The sequence below is a fragment of the Camellia sinensis genome, chromosome 12 (assembly GCF_055761805.1).
Source record: "Camellia sinensis isolate YWXY chromosome 12, ASM5576180v1, whole genome shotgun sequence".
Lineage (NCBI taxonomy): Eukaryota > Viridiplantae > Streptophyta > Magnoliopsida > Ericales > Theaceae > Camellia > Camellia sinensis.
In genome coordinates, this window is record NC_138972.1 from 99,684,487 (window position 1) to 99,694,786 (window position 10,300).

Sequence of the window (10,300 nt, forward strand, 5' to 3'; positions counted from 1 at the left end):
AAGCTCGAGCCGAGAAGAAAGAAGCGTTCTTCATCCCCCTCCTGGACGAGGATTTTCTTTAGTGCTTCTTCACTTTTCTCGGCTGGCTCCTTGCCGACATCCTCTAAGACCTCCACGTCCTCGCTTTCGATCTCTGCCTTCTTTGGTTCTCGAATGCTGCAGATGGATTTCATTGCTGCCATGGAGCAATTTTTTGCCTGGAGCTGATCTCCTCTGACCTCTTCAATCCCAAGCTTTGTTGGGAACCGCAATAGTTGATGCAATGTTGAGGGAACTGCCCCCATTGCGTGCAACCATGGCCTTCCCAAGATGATGTTGTAAGGGGAGGGCGTGTCGATTACGGTGAATTCTGTCTTTATCTTCTTGGTGCCATCCTACACCTTCAAGCTCGTCGTTCCCAGTGGCCATGTCGGCGTTCCATTGAACCCAACCATTGGGCTATTAGATTGCTCCATATCGTCTGGGTGAAGGCCAAGCTCCTTGTAACATCCGACGTACATGATGTCACAAGAGCTGCCTTGGTCGATTAAGATGCGCTTCACTTGGCATTTCCCAACCTGGAAGGATGCTACCAAGGCATCGTTATGTGGATGCTGCACCATTTCAAGGTCGGCTTCGGTAAAGGACACTACTGGTCCTTGGTAATCTTCTGCCCAATGTCTTTTCTCCCCGACTTGGTACACATGATGTAGGTGTCTTACCTTCTGGGTCTCCCCCCGAATCTCATTTTCGTTGACCTTTGAGTGAATCACATTAATTACCCGAGGTCCTCCTGCCTGAGGTTGTTGTGTTGAAGGAGGCGGGGCTGCTGGTGCCTGAGGCAATCTTGCCTGTTCTTCTCTTGTTTTGGCTTCGTCGACAAGGTCTCTCAGATGACCCTGCCTCACCAAATCTTCAAAGTGTGTTTTTAGGGCCCTATAACCCTGGGTCATATGCCCATCTTCATTGTGGCAAACACAATGCCTTCCAAGGTTTCTCCTCATAAACTCTCTAGGTGCCCTTGCTGGTGCTCTGAAATAGGGTTGGTTCCGAATTCTATCCAGGACTTTGTGAATCGGGATTCGGAACATAGTTGTAACTGCCTGTGTAGCCCTCAGTCTTGTGTCTTGTTTGCTGGATCCATCGTTACCTCGGCCTCACTTTGGTGAGCCGTTTTCTTTTTCTTGCTTCGTTTCCTTAGCTCCTGATGTGTCTTCCTCGACTCTAGCATACTTCTCGATTCTCGCCATGAGCTCTTCCATACTTTTTGGCAATGTCTTTGCCACAGATTTTTGGAGTGGACAGTCGTCTTTTAGGCCGTTCTTGAAAGATACGACTGCCACCTCTTGATTACACTCTGGTATTCGGTTGAACACCTCATAGTACCTTTTTGCATAGGTCCTGATGCCTTCATCCTTAATGATCTTCAAAGTCATCAATGCATTTACCCTTAATGGCTGTAGCTTGTTTGACACGAACCTGGCCACGAACATCTCGGCCAGGCCTTCCCAGGTCTTCATGCTTCCATTCGGTAGTTTGTGAAACCAATCTGATGCAATCTCCCCGAACGATAAGGGGAATACTTTGCAGAGCAGTGACTCGTTCCCACTATACAATGCCATTGAGTTCAAATATAATCCAACATGGAAGTTGGGGTCCGACTTACCATTGTATAGTTGGAACCTTGGCATACTGAATCTCTTCAAAGCCTCAAATTTGTCTAGCTCCACCGACAATGGTGTTCTCAGCTTTTCAGGGGAAGTTACCTCGGCATCGGCATTCTGCTGCTTCCTCTTGAGGTAATCTCTCAAGTCTTCTTTGCTCCGCCCAGGAGCTCGGCTATCTCTGGACTTCAGTCTTTTCGGCATACTACTCTCAGCTTCATGGTGGGTCCTTTTCGATCTTTCTCCGTGAGTTGTGTCAAAGCAGAGCGCCTGCCCCTGAACATGCCGATGTTCTTTAGGGTCTGCCTCCTTGGCACGATGTGTCCTCCGCGACTCTTCTCTCATTGATTCTCCTCTTTCGACCTCCCTTGAAGGCCAGTGAGAGTGTTTTTCACTCCTGGTATGCTGGGGGATTTCTGGGATTGGTTTCTGCCATTCCTTCTGTGCAGTGGCTGCTGGAATCGGCGTGCCCTGCAGCGGGAATGATGGCTGCATGACATTGTTTTTCATCATAAAATTGACGACCGATTGCAGGTCTGCCAATTTGTTTTCCATCTCTTTTACTTCTTCGTCCCTTCGAAGGCATCTATCTTTCCACACTTGGAGGTCGTCTTCGTTATAATACCTGCTTTGTTCTGGTTTCTTTGGTACGCCGCCATCCTAGCCGACGTCTTTCTTGCTGTGATTTTGGTCACGAGTTTCTGTGTTGCGGTTGTCTCCTTCGACGTCAAGATCGATAGGTTTGCCACTCCCAACAGGAGCGTCGTCCCCAATCTTTTCCTTCTGTCCGTCACTGGCCATCTATTCTTCTTTCTTTCCCACAGACGGCGCCAAATTGTGTGAGTGATTTTTTGATCACACTGCCCAACTCGGTATTTAGCTAGAGAGCACTAGCAAAATAGATGACACCTGGCTGACCTGCAACAGAAAGAGAAGATTCCGGCGGTGGTTCGTCCACCCGGGGGCACTCCGACGATCAAGTCAGTATATCTCTCAAAGATAATCAATAGTGCTAAACTCACTATTTAGAACATAAATTGCGTACCTTAGACCTATTGGAGGTGCTTCTCTTTTATAGTTAACTCCATCCTAGTCCCCATAGAAGCCTAGCTTCAATGGACTTCTGTTCAGTACTTACCCTGGACTCTTCAAGAGATAAAGATAAACTCCCTAAGAGTGTCATCCTTATCCACACTAAAGTCCTTCCTCACCCTAGGACTCTTGTGCTTTATCCGCTTATCTCGGATTCTGATATATTCGGAAATAACCTGGGCCTAGCCGAGATCACCTCAGCGTCATAACCTGGACACGTGGCACCTCGGCTAACATGTCGGCATCACCTTGGCCACGTGTTGGTACTCAGAAAATATATCCCCACATATATTATGATTAGTAGGTGATCCGTTTGACACACGGGGATTTATTTTTAAAATAAAAAATTAATTTTGTTGTTGTAATATTTTATGTGTAGAAAATTTTAATAATTGAAAATTAAATATAAATAAATTTGTTAATGGATGATGAAAATTTTTGTTATTGTATATGTGATCATATATAAAAGGCTTATAAAAATAATTTATTTCAAAATAAATAAAAAAAAGGTATATTCTCAACTTGAAATCAAATTCTCATTTATATTAATCAAATTTAACAAAATTATGAATTTCACTTGCATCAAAATATTTTTTTCTGAAAAAAAATAACAAAAAATTCTATAATATACAAATTATAACTTGGTTATAACTCATAGCGTATTGTTTTGGTTATTAATCGAAAATGTCTTTGCACATTTCTTATATTTTTGGTTATATCTAAAGTGGTGTATCGGGTTTTAGTTATGCTTCAAGTGGTGTTTGATTATGATCTATTATAATAGTTTTATATAATAATATTTAAGTATTTTATTGCATAAAAAAATGCTTAAAGTGAGTTGACTCAAAGATATGATTTATACTTATATTAGTGAGATAATAAGAATTATTCACATTAATATATAAAAAGTTACAAATTCAAATGATGAGCAGTGTCCTCAAAAGGAGTCAAAAACAAAATCTCTATAATCTAATAACCACAACATACTTATATTTAATTTTTTAAATAACTTCTATTCCTACTTTTTATTATTATTATTATTTCCAATTGAATAAAAAAATAAAAAAATAGAATCACTTTTAATTGTATGTTGCTATTTTTTTTTTCCAATTTAACTATTATTATTAATGTCAAATTGGGTGTTCATTTTACTATGTTATAATTTAATATCATATAAAATCTTATATAGTTATTTCAATTTCACTTTTATAACACGATAAGGTTAAAATTATTAAAATACGCATAAATAATTGAAATAAAATTATTTTATATATATATATATATATTTGTTTAAATAACATTTTTATCGAATGAAAATATTAAGATTATCAAAATAAATAATTAGAATCATTGTTTAATTTTAAATGACTTTTTCTCTCCAATTTAATCATTATTTTTAATGTTAAAATGAATATTTATTTTATTATATTGAAATTAAGTACAAAAGTATCATATATATATATATATATATATATTTAAACTACACTTTCATAGTTTAACAGAACGAAAATTGCACTACATATTTCATAATATATTTTTTAAATAGTTCTATATATATGTATACATAGATATATACATAAATAATTCAATTAATATTATTCTTTTATAATGCATACATTTCTACATATTTTAAAAAAAAATTATATACAGATGTATATAAATAATTTAATTTTATTTTATAAAATATTATTAAAAAAAAAATTAACCTATAAGTACTAGTATATATATATATATAAGTAACAACATCCCACACAAAACAAAACACATGCCTTATGCCTCTTTAATCCAACAACCATTACTTAGGGGTGTAAATTTGGCCAGGCCCACGTCGGGCCTCTTGGGCTCCTGCCAAAATTCGGGTATGGCTAGATCAGCCCACATGCTAGAAAATTAGGCCTTGGCCTCAGAGGTATTCGGGCCGAGCCGGTGGGCTTGGGTCTGGGCTCGAGCTTGGGCAGGGCTTGAACAATTTTTAAAATTTTTTTCACTAAAATTTTATTTTTTTCCACAAAAAATGACATTGGGTCTCAGGCCAGGCTTCAAGTGGGCCTTGAGCAGGCCGATAGGCCGGGCCATGGGCAAGCCCAGGCAGGCTAGGCCCACAGATTAGGCTAATCGGGTCGGGCCACCTTGGGCCGCGGGCAAGCTTTATGTCGCCCACAGGTCGCGGGCCAGTTTTATACTCTTACCTCTGCTCAATTCCATTCAAACTCTAACTCACCCTCTCTCTCTCTATCTATATAGATGTTTAGGAAGCCCAAAATTGATTGTTTTTAGCTAAAATTTACTAAAAAATAAAATATCACATCAAATCCATAATCATTTAACTTTTTTTTCTCACAAACATCACATCCAACAACAAAAAAGTTTAACACTCTTTCCATACACAAATATTTTAGCCTACTAAAATAGCCAAAAACTAAAATAGCTTACTAAAATAACTAACTTCCCAAACGAGGCCTATATATATATAGAAAAATTATTGGTTAGTCTATGAGCGTCATGTGGTCATGCCCCACACCAATCACAATTCCCAATGCCCCTTCATGTTTCTCAATTGCCCAATACAAATTCATAGGTCCCATCCCTCCACTAATCACAACACTATTAGAGCACCACATAAGGTACCCCAAAACCAACCAATAACTTCTCATATATAAGAGTAACAATATCCCACACACAAAACAAAACACACACCTCACGCCTCTCTAATCCAACAACTCAATTCCATTCAAATTCTCTCTCTCTCTCTCTCTCTCTCTCTCTCTCTCTCTCTCTCTCTCTGTATATATATATATATATAAGAGTAACAGTACTTCGTCACTCCTCTCTAGTTTCAATCAATTTTGCCCTAATTCAACAATGAATATCAATTCAATCTTGCGTTCTCTCGCTCTTTATAGTTATAGTTCTAGTTCTTTTCAGCACTACAGTTCTCAGAGACTGCACTTGCAATGCCAAAATGATCCATAGTGGAAGTAACAAGAGCGAAAAACTCGTATACAAATTGGCGGTGATTAGGTCTAGGCATAGGGTTATTCGACCCGCCCAAACCGCCCTGCCCGATCTGAACCGCACGCCTGTGGGCGGTTTCGCAAACACATTAGGGTAGGGTGCGGTTCGAATTTTATATAAATTTCGAGTTACAGGTTTGAACCGCACCCGCCCAACCCGTCCGCATTAAATTAATTAATTAATTAATTTTTTTTTCTCTTTCAAATCTAACCGTCCATCATCATCTCACTTACTTACCTCACCTCATCTATACCAAACAAAACAAAAAACCCTAATCTAATCGTCTCCCTCACTCTCTCAGTCTCCTCTCTCTCTCTCTCTCTCACTCTTTCGTTGTTCATCTCATCACACCGATCATCGCACCGCCGATCTACTCACAGGTAAAGTCTCTCTCTCAATCTCTGTCTTTCTCTCTCTCGGCCCGATGGTTGAATTTTTTTGTTATATATATATAAGATATCTCTCTGATCTAATCTGTCTCCCACACTCTCTCATCTCATCAAATCAATCTCATCTCTGTCTCTCTCTCTCTCTCCCTAATCTCTCATCTCTGCACCGATCGAATCTGTGTGTTTCTTTGGAAATAAATCTGATTTTTTTTTTTATCTTAGTTGTGTTGAATCTGTAATGTGTTGATCTGTAATGTCTCTCTCATTCTGATTTTTTTTCTGATCTCACCTCTGTGTTTGTTTTGTTTGATCTTACTTGTGTTAAATCTGTAATGTGTTGATCTTAGTTGTGAAATCTGAAATCTGTATGTTAATTTTATTAATTCTGAAATCTAAATCTAAATCTGAAATATGAATTTGTTTTGTTTGATCTTAGTTGTTTTGGCCTCTGAAATCTAAATCTGAAATCTGTATGTTGATCTTAATTTTATTAAATCTAAAATCTGAATCTGTATGTTAATTTTATTAATTGTGTCTGTTATTAAATCTGAAATCTGAATCTGTATGTTATTTAATTTTTGGAATTCAAGTTGACCAACTAGGTGGAATTCAGAAAAAATAAGTAGAATCTGTATGTTATTTAATTCTGAATTCAATCTGTTTACATTGAATCTCTGTCTGTTTACATTCAAACTGATTGATTCTGTCTGTATAATTTTGGTACATCTGAATCTGTCTATATAATTTTGGAATTCAGTTTGAATGTATAATTTTGAATCCTCTAATTCTCACACTGATTGATTCTGTCTGTCTGTCTGTATAATTTTGAATGCATAATTTTGAATTGAAACTGATTGATTATGTCTATCTGTATAATCTGTATGTTATTTAAAATTGAATCTGTGTCTGTAAAATTGATTCTGTGACTGTATTTTTGTAATCCAGTTTAAATGGAGGATAGTATTCAATCTCCCGCAATCAATCTTGTACCTCCGGAATCCTCTAATTCTCAAAGTTGAACCCGAACTTGAACTTGAACCTAAGCCTCCTAGACCCCTAAAGAGAAAGAGTGAGAGTGGAGGGGGAAGAGCACCATCCACCGTTTGGGATCATTTTGATAAGGTTGTAGGGACCAATGGGAAGCATAGAGCTGTATGTAAATATTGTAAGAAAAAGTATATGGCTGACTCTAGAACTCATGGGACTAGTAATTTGAGGAGTCATACACCCAATTGCAAAGAATATCCAAATAGGGATACAGATGGTCAACAAACACTAAATCTTAAACCGAAACAAAATGAAGAGGGTGTTGAGGTTGTAGCAACAATTTTTAATTTTGATACTTGTAAAAGGGCTCTTGCGGAGATGGTGGTCATTGATGAGTTTCCATTTAGATTTATGGAGGGTGTTGGGTTTAGAAGATTTTGTAATGTCATGCAACCCAAATTCACACCAATTCCCTCTCGTCAAACCATATCTAGAGAAGTGCTCAATATATTCAAGAATGAAAGGGATAAGTTAAAGAAAGCCATGAAGGGTCGTAGAATTTGCTTTACTGCGGACACTTGGACATCTATTCAGAATTTGTGTTACATGTGTTTGACTGCTCATTTCATTGATGATAACTGGAAACTTCAAAAAAGGATCATAAATTTTCAACAAGTTGAGGATCACAATGGAGAAACATTGGGTCGAAAAATTGAGTCGTGTTTGATTGAGTGGAACATTGATAGCATATTCACCTTAACAGTTGATAATGCTAGTTCTAATAATCTCACCATTCAATATTTGAAAACGATAACGAATGATTGGAAGGGGACTATTTTGTAACATGAGTTTATTCATATGCGTTGTTGTGCACATATTCTTAATCTCGTTGTGAGTGATGGGTTGAAAGAAATGGATGATTCTATTGCCAACATTAGACTTGCGGTGAGATATGTGAGGTCTTCTCCTCATAGGCATGATGTTTTAAGAAGTGTGCGGCCACACTCAAACTTGATTCAAAAGCTCTTGTATGCCTAGATGTACCAACAAGGTGGAACTCTACCTATTTGATTTTAGAGGCCGCCGAAAAGTATGAGAAGGCTTTTAACCGATTGAAGTTTGTGGATTCCAACTTTGAACCTTATTTCAAGGATGTTGATGGTGGCATAAGAAGAAGTCCGAATGAGTTGGATTGGAAAAAGTGTAGAATTTTTTTGAGGTTTCTAAAATTATTTTATGTTGCAACTAAGAAATTTTCGGGGTCTCTCTTTGTTACTTCCAATGCTTTTTACAAAGAGATGTTTGTTATTGAAAGCAAAATTAACCAACTAATTTTAGAGGAGGATGATACTTTGAGCACAATGGCAAGGACTATGAAGCTAAAGTTTAGCAAGTATTGGGGGGATGGAAGTAAAATCAATTTGTTGTTGTATGTTGCGGTGGTTCTTGATCCTACCAAAAAATGACATACTTGGAGTTTTGTTTTTCCAATTTATTTCTTGGAGATAATAGGAAGGTGGAAGAGATGGTAGACAAGGTTAAGAGTTGCTTGAGTCGTTTGTATAGCCATTATGTCACACTTTATCCTTCAAATGAGAAACTTCTAAGTGTGAGTGAAGTTGTGAATATGGTGGAAGATGATGATGATGATGATCCCTATTCTTTAGTTGACTCCCAATTTAATTCCTATTTGGAGGGGTGATGCACTAGTGGATCTAAGTTGGAATTGGAACAATATTTATCCGAGGTTGAACATTTTGCAAAGAATCAAACATTTGAGATTTTGGATTATTGGAAGGTGAATGCAACCAAATATAGGGTGTTATCACAACTTGCAAGGGATGTGTTGGCCATGCCTATTTCTACCGTTGCATCGGAGTCGGCTTTTAGTACGGGAGGGCGTATTCTTGACCCATTTCGTAGTTCACTCTCGCCTTCTATGGTTGAAGCTCTTGTATGTACTCAAAATTGGCTTCGAAGCAACCTTCCAATTTCTCTTCGAAAGGCGATGGATGATGTGGAAGAATTTGAGCAATATGACTCGGGTAAATGGGAATTTATTTATCTTTATTTTTATTTGTATTATTCATTTTCTAATGTAAGTTTTATTAATCTTCTCTTGTTGACTTCTAATTAGGTACTTTGGAGTCAAACTCATCTTCAACTTCAACCTATAATGTTGATGCTATAATTGATGTCTAATATCCATTTGCTCATTGGTAATTTTTTCATATACTCAACACATTTTCTTACTATATTGAGATGCAATATATAGACATTTGTTTATCTTTTCATTTCCTACTATAATTGAAGATTAAAGTTTATATTTTTTCAATTTGTTTTTGTGTAGGGTTCATTAACCAAATGCATGGAATTAGAATTGGAATTAGAATTGGAATTAGGGATGGCAATGGGGGTTAATGGGGTGGGTATTGATTCCCCATCCCCATTCCCCTATAATAAATTTTCCCCATTCCCCATTCCCCATTCCCCATTCCCCATGGATACCACCCTCCCCATTTCTTAATGGGTTTGGATTTTCCCCAACCCACTTTAATCCCCATTTTTTTTTTTTATATTTAATGTTTTTTTTTTTTTTTTTTTTTTTTTTTTTTTTTTTTTTTTGTAGATTCACAACAAAAACTAAATATACCTTCAATCTTTTTTCTTTCTTTTTTAATATATTTAATATTAACAATTTTTTTTTTTTTTTTTAAGGTTCACAACAAAAGCTAAATATACCTTCAATCTTTTTTCTTTCTTTTTAAATATATTTAATGTTAACAACTTTTTTTTTTTTTAAGATTTTAACTAAATATACCTTCAATCTTTTTTCTTTTTTTTTAAATATATTTAATGTTAACAACTTATTTTTTTATTTTTTTTAAGGTTCACAACAAAAGCTAAATATACATTCAATCTTATTTTATTTTATTTTATTCAACAACAAAATCAAATATACATTAATTAATTAATTAAAAAGTTTGTTTTATAATAATCAAATATATAATTTTAAGACAATCAAATAAGTTTTAGTAATTAAAAAAAAAATGTGGAAGAACGTGAAAGATTAAAAAAAAAATTACAATCATCTCTCTCTCTCTTTGCCAACCAAAACTCACATATGGATAACTTCACTCTAAATACACATGTACGTCAAAGTATCTATCAGTG